The sequence below is a fragment of the Scyliorhinus torazame genome, chromosome 13 (assembly GCF_047496885.1).
Source record: "Scyliorhinus torazame isolate Kashiwa2021f chromosome 13, sScyTor2.1, whole genome shotgun sequence".
In the NCBI taxonomy this organism is placed as follows: Eukaryota; Metazoa; Chordata; class Chondrichthyes; order Carcharhiniformes; family Scyliorhinidae; genus Scyliorhinus; species Scyliorhinus torazame.
The window spans coordinates 44,278,445-44,294,794 of NC_092719.1; the positions used below are offsets into that span (position 1 = coordinate 44,278,445).

The following is a 16,350-nucleotide window of genomic DNA, read 5'->3' on the forward strand; positions in this document are numbered from 1 at the left end:
ATAATAATCTTTATTGTCACAAGTAGGCTTACATTAACTCTGCAATGAAGTTACTGTGAAAATCCCCTAGTCGTCACATTCCGCTGCCTGTTCGGGTAAACTGAGGGAGAATTCAGAATGTCCAATTCACCTAACAAGCACGTCTTTTGGGACTTGTGGGAGGAAACTGGAGCACCCAGAAGAAACCCATGCAGAAACAGGGAGAACATGCAGACTCCGTACAGACAGTGACCTAAGCAGGAATTGAGCCTGGGACCCTGGTGTTGTGAAGTAACAGTGCTAACCACTGTGCTACTGTGCTGCCCTGATTTGATGAAGAACAGAAAGCGAACTTCAGAATTTTGATGGACAGCTTGAATCTAGGGATACTGTGATCTAAATGCACCAATGAAAGCCATGACAGATGCTAGGCGAGTAGGATTAGGAGCAGATGCATGCTGAAGTTCTGAGAATCATTATCTATCCAAGTAGACCTCTGACGGGTATGGAGAGGAGATATTCTCAGATAGAGAAAGAGGCCCTGAGATTGGTGTGGGCACGTGAAATGTTCTGCGCATACTTGGTATTGAGTTAGAATTAGTGATGGATCACAAGCCATTGGAGATTATATATTCTGTGAAGTCCGAGCCGAGTGTCAGAATCGAAAGATGGGTTTTGAGACTCCAGCAGTACAACACAAGGTGGGCCAGAAGGGCCGGAAAGATGAACATTGCTGACCCGCTGTCACAAGTACTGAGGGAGGTTCAAACACACAGATCCTAATTAGAGAAGAAAGCTGAATCATTTGTGCAGTTTGTGGCAGTTCATGCTGCACAGGGAGCAATGACAAGTACAGAGTATGTTATTCTCAAATACTGAATAACAACTGTAGACTTACAGTTAACACAAACACTTTATTCAAAGGGTTTGTTCTGCTTCCAGAGCTCAACTAGATATAAAACAGTCAAGAGGTATGACCAGTGAAACTAAGGTAAACTGCCTATGCTGAGCTATCCCTGTGTGCTGCTGCTCATTAGCTCTGTGCTTCTAAAAGAGGCGGATCCTGCCTTGGGCTCGACCCTTTATACCCATCTCTGATGCTCCCTCTAGTGATGCTGTGGTTGTCACATCTGTGCTGCAGTCCCTGGTGTATGTACAGATGTATGTACAGATGTACAGATCACTACACCCCCCCCTTTTGACTTGATATGTTTTCAGACTGGCCTCAAGAAAACTGTTCGTAACAAGTGGTGAGAGTAAGCAAAGCTGCACACTGTGAAAATGATAAAGTAATACACGGGAACCCCCCACACATAAGCATCTTGGGCGCTCCACCCACCCTCCCCCCTCACCGCAGCATTAGCATCAGTGCTCTACTACCCCCTCCCCCGCCAATCCCACCACCATCAGCATCGGGTGCTCGCCCCAACAAAATTAATGCGAATGCCCCCCACCCCTACAATGGGGGTCCCCAGAGGGTCCGCAATGGCACTAGCCCCTAGCACAGGTTGGCACTTCCAGGTCATCCTGTGCCAAGGGGTAGTACCAGGGCAGTGGCTGGGCATGACCCTCTCCCCCCCCCCCCCCCCCCCCCCCGGGGGTTATACTTACTTTTGCACCCCCAGGGTGGTTCCCTGACTGATTCACATTGTTAAATAGCTGTTGTAAACCTCGTCTATGTGATATCATGTCAGAGAGATTTGAATATTCAGTGAAGGGGGATCTTGTGGCGGGGAGTGGGGGCTCGGTAATGAGATGAAAATGTGTGTTAATCTATTAATATGAGGATCCCACCCTTTGTGAGCATAAACCTCATTACATCACCAGCGAGAGGCGGGGAAAATCAGCAAATGAGATCTTGCCGACAAGAATTAATTTTCCCGTTTTCCTCGCTTTGACTTGGAATACAATGATGTTTAGGCCTAGACTGGTGATGCTAGCTCAATAGGAAGTCATTGGTTCCAATCAAAACTTACAAACCAAAGTATGGTAGCCAGGGATGGAGAAAGATGTGGAGCAATTTGCAAAAACACGGATGTCAACTTGTCAGCAGACCTTACCCACCAGGATCAGTACACTTCACACTGTTACTGGCTGGATCATGGGAAGATGTAACAGTTGCCTTTTTCCATAAGGAGGGTCCACATTGAGTACTATAGCCATTACCATAACTATGTTGTGATGAAGTCTACAACGACAGAGAAAACGGTGTCAGCAGTGACTGAAATATTTACAATACACGGGCTACCAGTCACTCTATATTCAGGTAATGGGTCACAATTCATTTGCAGATTACATTCAAAATTGTCGAACTTCCTTCCTAACAGCATTGTACCTACACCCATGGACTGCGGCGGTTCAAGAAGGCAGTTCACCATAACCTTCTGAAGGGCAGTTAGGGATGGGCAATTAATGCTGGTCGAGCCAGTGATGCCCACATCCTGTGCACGAATAAATAAAAAATAACATGCACCTGACAGACATTAACCATCACAGTGCAGACCTTAATTTGCCACATTCAAATGGGACAGTGTTGAACAACAAAACCAACCATAGCCTAACATAGCTCACTTGGCTCCACAGCTGGTTAATGATGCAGAGCGAGGCCAGTAGTGTGGGTTCAATTCTCGTACCGGCTGAGGCAATTGTTAAATTGCCTTCTCAACCTTGTTCCTTGTCTGAGGTGTGGTGATCCTCGGGTTAAAACACCACCAGTCAGCTCTCCCCCTCAAAGGGAAAAGCAAGCTATGGTCATCCAGGACTATGGCAACTTTACCTACACCTGTACACATATGCAGCAAGGTGCCAAAGCTGATGGATACCAGTGTTGATCAGGAGGTTTGAGATCATGATGCAGAGAAAAAGGGTGCTGCAAAGTTTTATGCAGACCACAGAAGAGGGAACTAGACAGTCTAATGTGGTGTCAGGTGATGAAATAGTGCTGAGATGGAAGAGCCCTGGGATATACCATTTACTCCAAGCTGAACACTGTCATCACCAAGAAGAAGAACAGTGTGACTGTGTAGTCACCAGAAGGAGTACTCGACGACAGAAATTCCGCACATGTCAAACAGTATCATGGTGACAAAGTCAGAGCAGCAGATGAACCAGATGTACGGGTTGAGACGAAGTTGACATCCAGCAATCCAGAAACCCGAGGTGGCAATGCAGATAGCAGGCAGATAGCTTGCTATCCGGGGGAAAAACATCAGTTCCAGAGAGGATGACGATACTTCCTAATCTTGACCAGAGCTCCTGAGACATGGCATGAGAGGAGACCAGCAAAGTGATGTGAGGATTTTGTGTGCTTATGCAAGAGGAGATGAAATAAGAAATCAGTTTGAAGCAACAATTTGTGATTTTAAGTCGAAGAACAGCAAATCTTGACAAAAAGCATGTGCCTAGATGTGAAGTTTTCAATGTTTAGACTATGTTCAAAACAAAAAGGGTTCTTGTGATTAACTGTTTGTTGTTTGCAAGTGCATGAAAAAACAATTGGATTGGACCGTTGATGGGAATTGCATTATGTACTGATAATTATCACAAGGGATGCCACGGTTAAATAGTGAAAAAGAAATAACAGATCCATAAAGTGAACAAAAGACTGAAACTAGATTGGATCGTGGTGCACTGAACTTACCTGACATTTGCAATTGAAGAAATTCATTTATTCAGTGAGTTTGGGAAATAATGATTTATTTTTAAAAATCTTTTTATTGGCATTTTCCACATTATGAAAAAAAATGAAATGAAAATTACTTATTGTCACAATTGGCTTCAATGAAGTTACTGTGAAAAGCCCCTAGTCGCCACATTCCGGCGCCTGTTCGGGGAGGCTGGTACGGGAATTGAACCGTGCTGCTGGCCTGCCTTGGTCTGCTTTAAAAGCCAGCGATTTCGCTGTGTGCTAACCAGCCCCTTATGTACATTGACGTTCGTGCTTATTTATTGTACAGTGTCACGCAAAAAGGCTTTTGTCTCACTTTACTTTATTTACCCCCCCCCCCCCCCAGCCCCCCTTTTCCTAACCCCTCCCCGTCTCCCCCCTCCCACACCCCTTGCTATCCTCCCTGGTCGAGATAGGAGCTTTCCCTCTTTTTTTGGCGGGTTCCCCCCCCCCTCCCCCCTTCCCCCTCCCCCCATGTTGTCCCTCTTTGCCCATCTCACACTCTCTGCCCCCTTCCCTCCCCCTCCCCCCTGGGTTGTGTGTGCCTGGCATTGCGCCTTGTCTTTTCTTTTCCGTACCTACTCCTTCCAGTTCTCCCTCTATTGGTTATTGCTGGCCTCAAACAGATTTTCGAACAGACCGACAAATTGTCGCCATGCAGTAAGGAAGCCTTCCTCTGACCCTCAGGTGACGTATTTCATCTTCGCCAGGTGGAGAAATTCCGAAAGGTCAGCTCGCCGTCCTGCAGCTGTGGGTGATCGCCAGCCGAGCAGGATTCTGCTGCGTGCGGTTAGGGAAGCGAAAGCGAGGGCGTCGGCCCTCTTCCCCATGTGTAGTTCTGGCTGGTCTGATACCCCGAAGATTGCCACATTTGGGTATGGCTTCACCCTCACCCCCACAACCTTGGACACTGCCTCGGAGAAGGCTGTCCAGAACCCAGCAAGTTTGGGACAAGCCCAAAACATGTGGGTATGGTTGGCCGGGCCCCTCTGGCACCGCTCACATTTGTCCTCCACCTCCGGGAAGAACCTGCTCATTCGGGTTCTGGTCAGGTGTGCTCTGTGCACCACTTTGAACTGTCGGAAATAATGATTTATGAAATGTGTTTGCAATGGTTATTCAATTATGTTGAGTAAGAGATGGAGTTTAAGCCACATGCAGCAAGCAGAAAATCATGGACACGTTTTTGGTCTAATGAGGGTAGCGTGTCATGATGATAGCTGTTTGTGTTTGTGGACTTCAATATCAGATATTATACGATAATCTGATAATATATTGTAAAGTACACTCTGTATTATATGTGGGGTCACCTTACCTAGGGGTTGAAGATCAGGTAGCACTTATTAGCATGGGAGATGAGTTTAGTCTGTGAATTTGAACTTGAGCGTCAACAGGCAGGTGGACTGTGCAAGTGGGAGGCCCAATCAGACAGCCTGCTGTGGGGCCCAGCCAGCAGCCCCATGAGAGAGGAGGGCAACGCTGAGGGAGGCATGGTCATCGAGGGTGCCTCAAAATAGAAGCACTCTCTGCAGCACCGGACAAAAATAAAAATCATGTCAGGCCATCTGTGCAAACACACTTCATAAATCATTATTTCCTACAGCTGAGGATATCGCACCCCAATGGGTTTGGGCTGAGGTGATCTAGTGGACGTGTTGATTGCCTTGCCAGCTTACCACAGAGAGGCTGCTTCCAATTTGACATGGGGAGCCAGTCTGATGCTGTGACAATAGTGGTGGCATCCTCACCCTGTTCCTAAGTGGTTCCTCAATTGGGCTAATTAACTAGCTGTTGATGCCAATTGGCTAACCAGTGATACAATGATCCCACTTTTGGCAAAAAATGCTTGGGTGTGGGAAGACTTTCAGTGGGAAATGCTAATTTTAGAATTTGCTCTTGTCCCACCTCCAGACTGCTTCACCGGTGCCAGGAACATTCTACTGGTTAACTCTTTTCCTCTCCACCGATGCTGCAAGTTCTGGTGAATATATTTTGTTTTTATGACTGGTGAATTCAGTAAGTTGTTTTTCTTCATTCAGAAGCCATTATATGTCAGTGATTAAGTAGTCAGCTGAAATCTTCCATATCAAAATGCACTAAATACAGTTGTAATACGCTGTCATCGGAAAATGTTACATTTCAAAAACTAGAACTTCAAAATTGGAGAGTAGCAATTAAATTTATACTTGAAGAAAGGAAATAAAGATTTTCTTTAAGAGTATCAATGGACAAATTAGCATGAACAAACAAAGAACAAAGAAATGTACAGCACAGGAACAGGCCCTTCGGCCCTCCAAGCCCGTGCCGACCATACTGCCCGACTAAACTACAATCTTCTACACTTCCTGGGTCCGTATCCTTCTATTCCCATCCTATTCATATATTTGTCAAGATGCCCCTTAAATGTCCCTATCGTCCCTGCTTCCACTACCTCCTCCGGTAGCGAGTTCCAGGTACCCACTACCCTCTGCGTAAAAAACTTGCCTCGTACATCTACTCTAAACCTTGCCCCTCTCACCTTAAACCTATGCCCCCTAGTAATTGACCCCTCTACCCTGGGGAAAAGCCTCTGACTATCCACTCTGTCTATGCCCCTCATAATTTTGTATACCTCTATCAGGTCGCCCCTCAACCTCCTTCGTTCCAGTGAGAACAAACCGAGTTTATTCAACCGCTCCTCATAGCTTATGCCCTCCATACCAGGCAACATTCTGGTAAATCTCTTCTGCACCCTCTCTAAAGCCTCCACATCCTTCTGGTAGTGTGGCGACCAGAATTGAACACTATACTCCAAGTGTGGCCTAACTAAGGTTCTATACAGCTGCAACATAACTTGCCAATTCTTATACTCAATGCCCCGGCCAATGAAGGCAAGCATGCCGTATGCCTTCTTGACTACCTTCTCCACCTGTGTTGCCCCTTTCAATGACCTGTGGACCTGTACTCCTAGATCTCTTTGACTTTCAATAATCTTGAGGGTTCTACCATTCACTGTATATTCCCTACCTGCATTAGACCTTCCAAAATGCATTACCTCACATTTGTCCGGATAAAACTCCATCTGCCATCTCTCCGCCCAAGTCTCCAGACAATCTAAATCCTGCTGTATCCTCAGACAGTCCTCATCGCTATCCGCAATTCCACTAACCTTTGTGTCGTCTGCAAACTTACTAATCAGACCAGTTACATTTTCCTCCAAATCATTTATATATACTACAAAGAGCAAAGGTCCCAGCACTGATCCCTGTGGAACACCACTGGTCACAGCCCTCCAATTAGAAAAGCATCCCTCCATTGCTACCCTCTGCCTTCTATGGCCTAGCCAGTTCTGTATCCACCTTGCCAGTTCACCCCTGATCCCGTGTGACTTCACCTTTTGTACTAGTCTACCATGAGGGACCTTGTCAAAGGCCTTACTGAAGTCCATATAGACAACATCTACTGCCCTACCTGCATCAATCATCTTAGTGACCTCCTCGAAAAACTCTATCAAGTTAGTGAGACACGACCTCCCCTTCACAAAACCGTGCTGCCTCTCATTAATACGTCCATTTGCTTCCAAATGGGAGTAGATTCTGTCTCTAAGAATTCTCTCCAGTAATTTCCCGACCACTGACGTAAGGCTCACCGGCCTGTAGTTCCCGGGATTATCCTTGCTACCCTTCTTAAACAGAGGAACAACATTGGCTATTCTCCAGTCCTCCGGGACATCCCCTGAAGACAGCGAGGATCCAAATATTTGTGTCAAGGCCTCAGCAATTTCCTCTCCAGCCTCCTTCAGTATTCTGGGGTAGATCCCATCAGGCCCTGGGGACTTATCTACCTTAATATTTTTTAAGACACCCAACACCTCGTTTTTGGATCACAATGTGACCCAGGCTATCTACACCCCCTTCTCCAGACTCAACATCTACCAATTCCTTCTCTTTGGTGAATACTGATGCAAAGTATTCATTTAGTACCTCACCCATTTCCTCTGGCTCCACACATAGATTCCCTTGCCTATCCTTCAGTGGGCCAACCCTTTCCCTGGCTACCCTCTTGCTTTTTATGTACGTGTAAAAAGCCTTGGGATTTTCCTTAACCCTATTTGCTAATGACTTTTCGTGACCCCTTCTAGCCCTCCTGACTCCTTGCTTAAGTTCCTTCCTACTTTCCTTATATGCCACACAGGCTTCGTCTGTTCCCAGCCTTTTAGCCCTGACAAATGCCTCCTTTTTCTTTTTGACGAGGCCTACAATATCACTCGTCATCCAAGGTTCCCGAAAATTGCCATATTTATCTTTCTTCCTCACAGGAACATGCCGGTCCTGTATTCCTTTCAACTGACACTTGAAAGCCTCCCACATGTCAGATGTTGATTTGCCCTCAAACATCCGCCCCCAATCTATGTTCTTCAGTTCCCGCCTAATATTGTTATAATTAGCCTTCCCCCAATTTAGCACATTCATCCTCGGACCACTCTTATCCTTGTCCACCAGTACTTTAAAACTTACTGAATTGTGGTCACTGTTACCGAAATGCTCCCCTACTGAAACATCTACCACCTGGCCGGGCTCATTCCCCAATACCAGGTCCAGTACCGCCCCTTCCCTAGTTGGACTGTTTACATATTGTTTTAAGAAGCCCTCCTGGATGCTCCTTACAAACTCCGCCCCGTCTAAGCCCCTGGCACTAAGTGAGTCCCAGTCAATATTGGGGAAGTTGAAGTCTCCCATCACCACAACCCTGTTGTTTTTACTCTTTTCCAAAATCTGTCTACCTATCTGCTCCTCTATCTCACGCTGGCTGTTGGGAGGCCTGTAGTATACCACCAACATTGTGACTGCACCCTTCTTATTCCTGATCTCTACCCATATAGCCTCACTGCCCTCTGAGGTGTCCTCTCGCAGTATAGCTGTGATATTCTCCCGAACAAGTAGCGCAACTCCACCTCCCCTTTTACATCCCCCTCTATCCCGCCTGAAACATCTAAATCCTGGAACGTTTAGCTGCCAATCCTGCCCTTCCCTCAACCAGGTCTCTGTAATGGCAACAGCATCATAGTTCCAAGTAGTAATCCAAGCTCTAAGTTCATCTGCCTTACCCGTAATGCTCCTTGCATTAAAACATATGCACTTCAGGCCACCAGACCCGCTGTGTTCAGCAACTTCTCCCCGTCTGCTCTGCCTCAGAGCCACACTGTCCCTATTCCCTAGTTCTCCCTCAATGCGCTCACCTTCTGACCTATTGCTCCCGTGCCCACCCCCCTGCCATACTAGTTTAAACCCTCCCGTGTGACACTAGCAAACCTCGCGGCCAGGATATTTATGCCTCTCCGGTTTAGATGCAACCCGTCCTTCTTATACAGGTCACACCTGCCCCGGAAGAGCTCCCAGTGGTCCAGATAATGGAAACCCTCCCTCCTACACCAGCTGTTTAGCCACGTGTTTATCTGCTCTATCTTCCTATTTCTAGCCTCACTGGCACGTGGCACAGGGAGTAATCCCGAGATTACAACCCTCGAGGTCCTGTCTTTTAACTTTCTGCCCAGCTCCCTGAACTCCTGCTGCAGGACCTCATGCCCCTTCCTGCCTATGTCGTTAGTACCAATATGTACAACGACCTCTGCCTGTTTGCCCTCCCCCTTGAGGATTCCCTCTACCCGTTCGGAGACATCCTGGACCCTGGCACCAGGGAGGCAACATACCATCCTGGAGTCTCTTTCACGTCCACAGAAGCGCCTATCTGTGCCCCTGACTATAGAGTCCCCTATTACTATTACTCTTCTGCGCTTTGACCCTCCCTTCTGAACATCAGAGCCAGCCGTGGTGCCACTGCTCTGGCTGCTGCTGTTTTCCCCTGATAGGCTATCCCCCCCGACAGTATCCAAAGGGGTATATCTGTTCGAGAGGGGGACAACCACAGGGGATTCCTGCACTGACTGCCTGCCCTTTCTGGTGGTCACCCATTTCTCTGCCTGCACCTTGGGTGTGACCACATTTACATAACTGCGATCTATGACGCTTTCCGCCACCTGCATGCTCCTACGTGCATCCAATTGCTGCTCCAACCAAACCATGCGGTCTGTGAGGAGCTCCAGTTGGGTGCACTTTCTGCAGATGAAGCCATCCGGGACGCTGGAAGCCTCCTGGACCTGCCACATCTCACAGTCAGAGCACAGCACCCCTCTAACTGACATTGCGTCAATTAATTAAAATTTGTCTTTTTTTTTTTTAAATACTTTTTTTAAAATTTCAAAGTTACTGTCAACTATCTGTTTCCTAGCACTAGATTTCTAATAGAAATGCGATAGCTAACTATAATACTCTCCGATCTCTGGCTTAGATATCCTCTAATTTATAATTAAGTTATTATGTTTAATTAGTTCCCAAATACTCAAATTTTTTTCAAATTTAGGTTAGAATCCCAACCAGCCACTCTGGCCACAGCTTTTCTGTGATGTCACTTTAGTTTCCGCCCGACACACACAATTTGAAAAAAGGTATAAAAGTAAAAATAACTTACTTACCTTCTTACCTTCTGAGTGTCTTAGATGTTCTCAGGTTCTCTCGCTGACAGAGACTGCTCCTCCACCTCCGAACCGTGACCTGCACAATGCTAATAATATAATAATAATATAATATGGCACTTACCTTACACCAATGGGTCTTATTATTAGGTTAGAGGAGGAGGGCGGGTGGGAGACACTACACGTGTAGTGTCTCGGGTTTCCTCTCCACCAGAATTTATTAGTTGGGGGGGGGGGGGGGGGGGGGACTTCCCAGAGGTCCGCGGGTCGAACTTCCGGTTCCCGCCTTATATAAAAACAAATAAAACAGAAAACTTTCTAAGAAAGATCATACTGTTGTTCTAAGTGCTGTGATGTCTGAATGATAAAGTTGATTGTGTTTTTCCTCAGAGCTCTTTTAATGCTGCACTGAATGGTTTTGTGAGCGACAGCTATGGAGGCGAAACCAGTCTCCGAATCCAGGCATAGGAGTTGCTCCCTAAAATTAATCCATGCCCATTGACTGCAACATCATGCTCCCTGCTGTTATAAGTGATTTTGATATCCAAACAGTAACTATACTGATGATTGGCTGGATGTTACACATGGGATCAACAATATAAGTGGCAAGTGTAAGTTAATGCTGGCCTGAAAAACTTAAAGCTGGGTGATAAGTGGGTAAAAGGGGCTTTTATGGTTGGAGCAGGTCCTGGAGATGCGCAGGAACTGAATCCGATCAGTATAATGTTTAATGATAGAACAACATCGAAGAAAGCAGACTCCAAGGTTTTGCAACATTGCACTTGAGGCCATGATAGCAGAGATGCAAAAGAGGCAAACTGTCCTCTATCTAAAAGTGACCAGGAAGCTCTCCAGGCACATTCCCAGAAAGCAGTGGGAGCAGATGGTCATGGTCATTACCTGGAGTCAAACCTGGAATCTAGATGCAGTGCTGAAAGAAGTTCAATGATCTCACACAAGTGATCAAGGTCAGTGAATGTATCTTCAAATGTTATATTGCATCAACTGCACCACTAGCTTCAGACGCTCTTCAAATCATCAAACCTGTATCACTTAGCCATGAACAAATTTATAGCATATAGCCAGTATTCATAATCACACCCACAATGTCTGCCCATTCTCCCTACCACTACCCCCCCCCCCCCGCCCCCCTCTGTTGCCAGTCCAGACCAGCCCATCCCTCACACCCATCTGACAGAGCACCGAGACAGGTTGTAACACTAATCACCATTGTTTAATGTGACAACGTATATACAGATTTGTGCCCTAGCCCCAATAATTAAACTGTGCCATGCACCCATGCCAACTTAACTAGTGTTTAACTTTCTGGCGTTAGGGGCCCTAATACTATGTCCAGTTCGGTCCCTAGATGGTACACCAGGAGTGGAGGCGGCCTACTGTGATTCCCGCCCTGCAACCTGAGTCCCTGTTGGCAGGCCTATTCTGGGGCGCCGGCCCTGGGTGGCTGCTGCTCAGGTGTCCCAAGTGGCGTGGTGCCGCCCTGTTCCAATGCATGCAGCACAGGGGGTAGGTGGCTGGTAGCCTCAGTGGCCAGGGTACCCGGCCATGGTGGCTGGTATGGGTGGCGGCATGTGAGGGTGGGGTGAGGGTGGGGTGAGGGTGAGGGTGGTGTGGGGGTAAGAGTGGGGGTGAGGATGGTCTCGGGTGAGGGTGGTGTGGGGGTGAGGGTGAGGGTGGTGTGGGGGTGAGGATGGTCTGGGGTGAGGGTGGTGTGGGGGTGAGGGTGAGGGTGGTGTGGTGGTGAGGGTGGGGGTGAGGGTGGCGTGGGCGTGAGGGTGGTGGTGAAGGTGGTGTGGGGTAGTGTTGGGGGGGTGATTGACTCACGTGTCACGGGCAAATGCAACTAAGTGGGGTCCCACTTCCTTGCCCACGGCCAAACTCTACCCCGGTGACCTAACATTCCTCTGGGTCACCGACCATGTCCAGGGACCTCTGCTCTGCCATGGTTAGGGGCGGCAAGTCTGGCGGTTCCCCTCCTGTCTTCTGCCGCTCCCGGCGGTTGTGGGCAGCCTTCTCCTGGGGGTAGGGCGAGGAATAGAAAATGACAGTGTTCGGTAGTCGGATGTATGCAGCACAGGGGGTGGGTAGCTGGTGGCCTCAAGAGGCCAGGTGTTGTGCAGGCATTGGTGGTCACGGTAGCTGGTATGGATGCCAGCATGTGGTGCAGGGTGGGGGTTCGGCTGCCCTCCGGGTGGGGGGGGAGAGGGGTGTCGGGTTACGGGCGTGTGGGACAGAGGTTAGTGCCAGGGGCACACTGCTGCCTACTCACCCTGGCCGCCCTGAGGAGGTCATGCAGTTTTTTGCAGCATTGTTGGCCAGTCCAGGCGGTGTTGGCCACGGCGCTCAAGGCCTCTGCCACCTGCACCCAGGCATGGTGGTGGCTGGCAGCCTCCTTCCCAGGCTCGGGTACCGGGTCATCTGCCTCTCCTCCATGGCATCGAGGAGGGTCTCGGGCTCTGGATCCACAAAACGTGGGGCCGCGTGTCATTCTGCCACCTTGTTGACTGAGATGGTGTATGTGTGGGGAATGAGGTGTGTCCAGCGCCGCAAAAGTCGTTGGGGGAGCCGTTCCGCTGGCAGGGAGGACTTCGACCTTGGATAGGGTGGACAGTGAGAGCCTTTTTCCTCGGATGGTGATATCTACCACGAGGGGACATAGCTTTAAATTGAGGGGAGATAGATATAGGACCGATGTCAGAGGTAGGTTCTTTACTCAGAGAGTAGTAAGGGCATGGAATGCTCTGCCTGTAACAGTAGTGGACTCGCCAACACTAAGGGCATTCAAATGGTCATTGGATAGACATATGAATGATAAGGGATTAGTGTAGATGGTCTTTAGAGTGGTTTCACAGGTCGGCGCAACATCGAGGGCCGAAGGGCCTGTACTGCGCTGTAATGTTCTATGTTCTATGTTCGGCGGGCACTGAGGGGACTGCAGAGGGGTGGTCCGGGGGAGGTTACAGGGGGGCAGTTTTGGCAGGCCGGGTCCGTGCACGGCCGGCGTCATGTTGTACGGCGTGGCCGCCGCAGGCCGCCACTGTGTGCATGCGCAGCCACGGACCCGGCCATTCGGCGTCCATATCAGCAGGTAATGCCGGGGGCTTTTCGTGGCGTGGTTGCTAGCTCCCCACCGGGCGGGGCATAGGTGCGGGGGCGGGGAGGTGCCGGAATTTTAGTCGTAAGAAGCATCCTGTGGACACAGCTGCAGAATCGGCGAATCCAGCCCTTTGTCTCAGAAACGGAGAAACCCGCCCCATGTCTCCCAAATGGGGAATTTCGCCCAAGGTTACATTGGTGGAAATTTACTGACAAGAACAGAGGCCGAATTAGAATTCCAGGAAAAAGAAAGAGAGGAACAAAAGGGAGAGTGGGAGAAACAGGAAATGGGCGCATTTTTAGCGGCCTCGCAGCACGTGATTTGGAGTTGCGACGAATCTTACAAGATTTGCGACGCTCGCGAGATTCACCAAACCTCACGTGACATCATGACCTGGATCTCATGTGCGGATTCTCTAGGCTCCCGGGAACTACCGACCACCCCAACAAGGCCTTGACCAGGCGCCATTTAGTACTGATCCACACAAACGTGGACCAGGTGTAACGGCCCTGGGGTTTTCCCTGGCCTTTGAAGACCCCTGGCTGCTCTGGGACAGGGCAGGGTAGCACCTGGCTCTCCCTCTGACGCTCAGGCACCTTGGCACTGCCAGCTTAGCACCTTGGCACTGCTACCCTTTCGCTGCCAAGGTGCCTGGGTGGCACTGCCAAGGGTCAAGGCCTGAGAGGAGCAATGCCCCTCCATGCCCCTCGATATGACCCCCAAACTCCCCCGAGGCCTCAAGTCATCAATAAGGCGGCCCTCAAAGCCCCTGCACAACACCTCACATGGACAAGGCACCCCTGGGCCCGATTCCTGGTGTGTGCAAAATGCCAGCCTGGCACCCTAGCATGGCCCCTACCAGCCTGTCAGTGCCAAAGTGCCTAGGTGGCATCAGCAGGGTACCACCCTGCCTAGAACCCAACCACCTAGGGGCCCCCGATTGCGGGCAGATCCCAGCAAGTGCCAGTATGCCTGTTTCACATTTGTGGAAACCAGTGCTAAATGGCGCCCCCTCGACGGTGCTGAGGCGAGGCCATTAGATCCCGTGCCTTGGTAACCCCACTGCAGATATATTCAAGTGAGACTAACTACTCACTTGAATATACAAATCTGGATCCGGCCATTCAGGGCGGCATCTAGATTCTGACATCTCACGAGATCTCATTAGATCTTGCGAGGTGCAACAAGCGTCATAAATCCCGTGAGAGGCCTCTAGCCAATTCCCTTTGCCAATTTTTCCATTCCTAAAAAGAAAAGAGAAATCCTACAATTTCTGCAAATATGTAGGACCTACCAAAAGTTTCTTCCAAACTTTAGCATGCTAGCCAACTCATTGACCCATTTACTAAAGAAAACTGACAAGGTACTGTGGTCAGAGGTGCGAAAAGGTTTCTGAAAATTAAAAGCAATCCTGACAAATGATCCTGCACTAACTGCCTGCAAACTTCAGTAAATAGTATAGAATGGCTATTGATCCAATGGCCAGCACGGTAGCACAAGTGGAGAGCACTGTGGCTTCACAGCTCCAGGGTCCCAGGTTCGATTCCCGGCTTGGGTCACTGTCTGTGCGGAGTCTGCACGTTCTCCCGTGTCTGTGTGGGTTTCCTCCGGGTGCTCCGGTTTCCTCCCACAGTCCAAAGACGTGCAGGTTAGGTGGATTGGCCATGCCAAATTGCCCTAAGTGTCCAAAAAGGTTAGATGGGGTTATTGGGTTACGGGGATAGGGTGGAAGTGAGGGCTTAAGTGGATCGGTGCAGACTCGATGGGCCGAATGGCCTCCTTCTGCACTGTATGTTCTATGTTCTATGCTATCAGGATAGGAGCGATTCTACTCCATAGACGAGAAGACCACACCCAAGGCCTAAGCCCAGTCATGTTTGGGTTTCACCATGCCTGGGAAATCCTCCCGCCAACCTAAAGGCTGAGGCTGGGCAGTAAATGGCCCTTAACAGGCTAATAATTGGGCACTTAAGGGCATCAATTGGGACCAAGTCTGCCTTGTCTGCCCCAGCGTAAAATCATTGTGAGGTTGGGGTGGGTGGGAACCCAGAGGGAACCCCATTCTTTTTATTTCATGTCCTCCCATCCCCCTCCACCCACCTAGAAACCCGTTGGTAGGGGAGTGTGAAATTCAGGAGCATGACTTACCTGCTCGGCATATTTCCACATTAATATTCTCACTGACATGGTTTCAGGCATGACTCACCCCAGAAGTATATGGGCATACCTAACAGCGCCCAACAAAAGGCATTATAAATCCTAATTTTAACACCACCCATGTTTTTGGCAAACTTTTAGGGACATTTTTAGAAGTCGTATGTTTACTGAGCTTCTTTTATTTGATTCTGGTAAAAACAAATACCAAGTGCTATCAAATGCAGTATCTGCTGCCTAAGTTTGGTTTACACAGCAGGATTTCATCAAGTCTTACCTGGTCAATCGGGATGATATACTCATTTTATATTCCTCAGATGGTTTGACCGCCACTTAACTATTAATTAAATGCTCAGAATTGTTAATCCTGCTCTGTAAAACAGAAAATAAGTTAAGCAACTCATTAAAACCACACAGACTGATTAACTAACAATATGGTTTCTGGGATTTTGAAATTCAGATAAATTATCTCAAATGCTCCTCCCCATGTATTTACACTTGCATGTAATCAGTTTCTGAGCTTTGAAATGAGAAGCAAAGTTAAAACTACAATGGAAGTTTTACAAGTGTATGCAACATCCACTTACTTAGGTTGCACTAAAGCTGGAGCGTAACATTTGCAAACATCCCAGAGATGTCATTTGACTGGCTATCATGTGATCGGATGTCACCTGATCAGACCTTGAGAAATCTGTCAAAGCAAATTTGGAAACTCAAATTCATATTCCATATCTGTGTACACAGAACGAAGGGAAACATACCCTGTCTTTTCTCTGGTTGAGCCATTGTGTACCTCAAGCATTTGTTTCTACTTCAATGAAAGCCCCACTGCTATTTTCCAAGATCCAGTAATTACAGTGGAAATGACAGCAAAGAAAGCAATGAAGCAAAACATGAGTTAAGTGATAAATCACATCGGAT

At 48.4% G+C, this 16,350-nt stretch overlaps 1 long non-coding RNA gene across 2 annotated transcripts in view; it reads right to left on the minus strand.

Moving 5' to 3' along the window:
• The window catches only part of LOC140387685 (uncharacterized), a 73,175-nt gene extending 57,374 nt beyond the window's left edge, over positions 1 to 15,801 (minus strand). Inside the window, exons 1-2 of one of the 2 annotated variants that reach the window (XR_011933942.1) lie at positions 15,707 to 15,789; positions 2,044 to 2,167 (exon numbers count right to left, since the gene is read on the minus strand). This is a non-coding gene — a long non-coding RNA (uncharacterized lncRNA). Of the gene's footprint in view, positions 1 to 2,043; positions 2,168 to 15,706 lie in introns of both variants that reach the window. The other variant, XR_011933941.1, reaches the window with a different exon arrangement.
• Between the last annotated feature and the right edge of the window lie 549 nt (positions 15,802 to 16,350).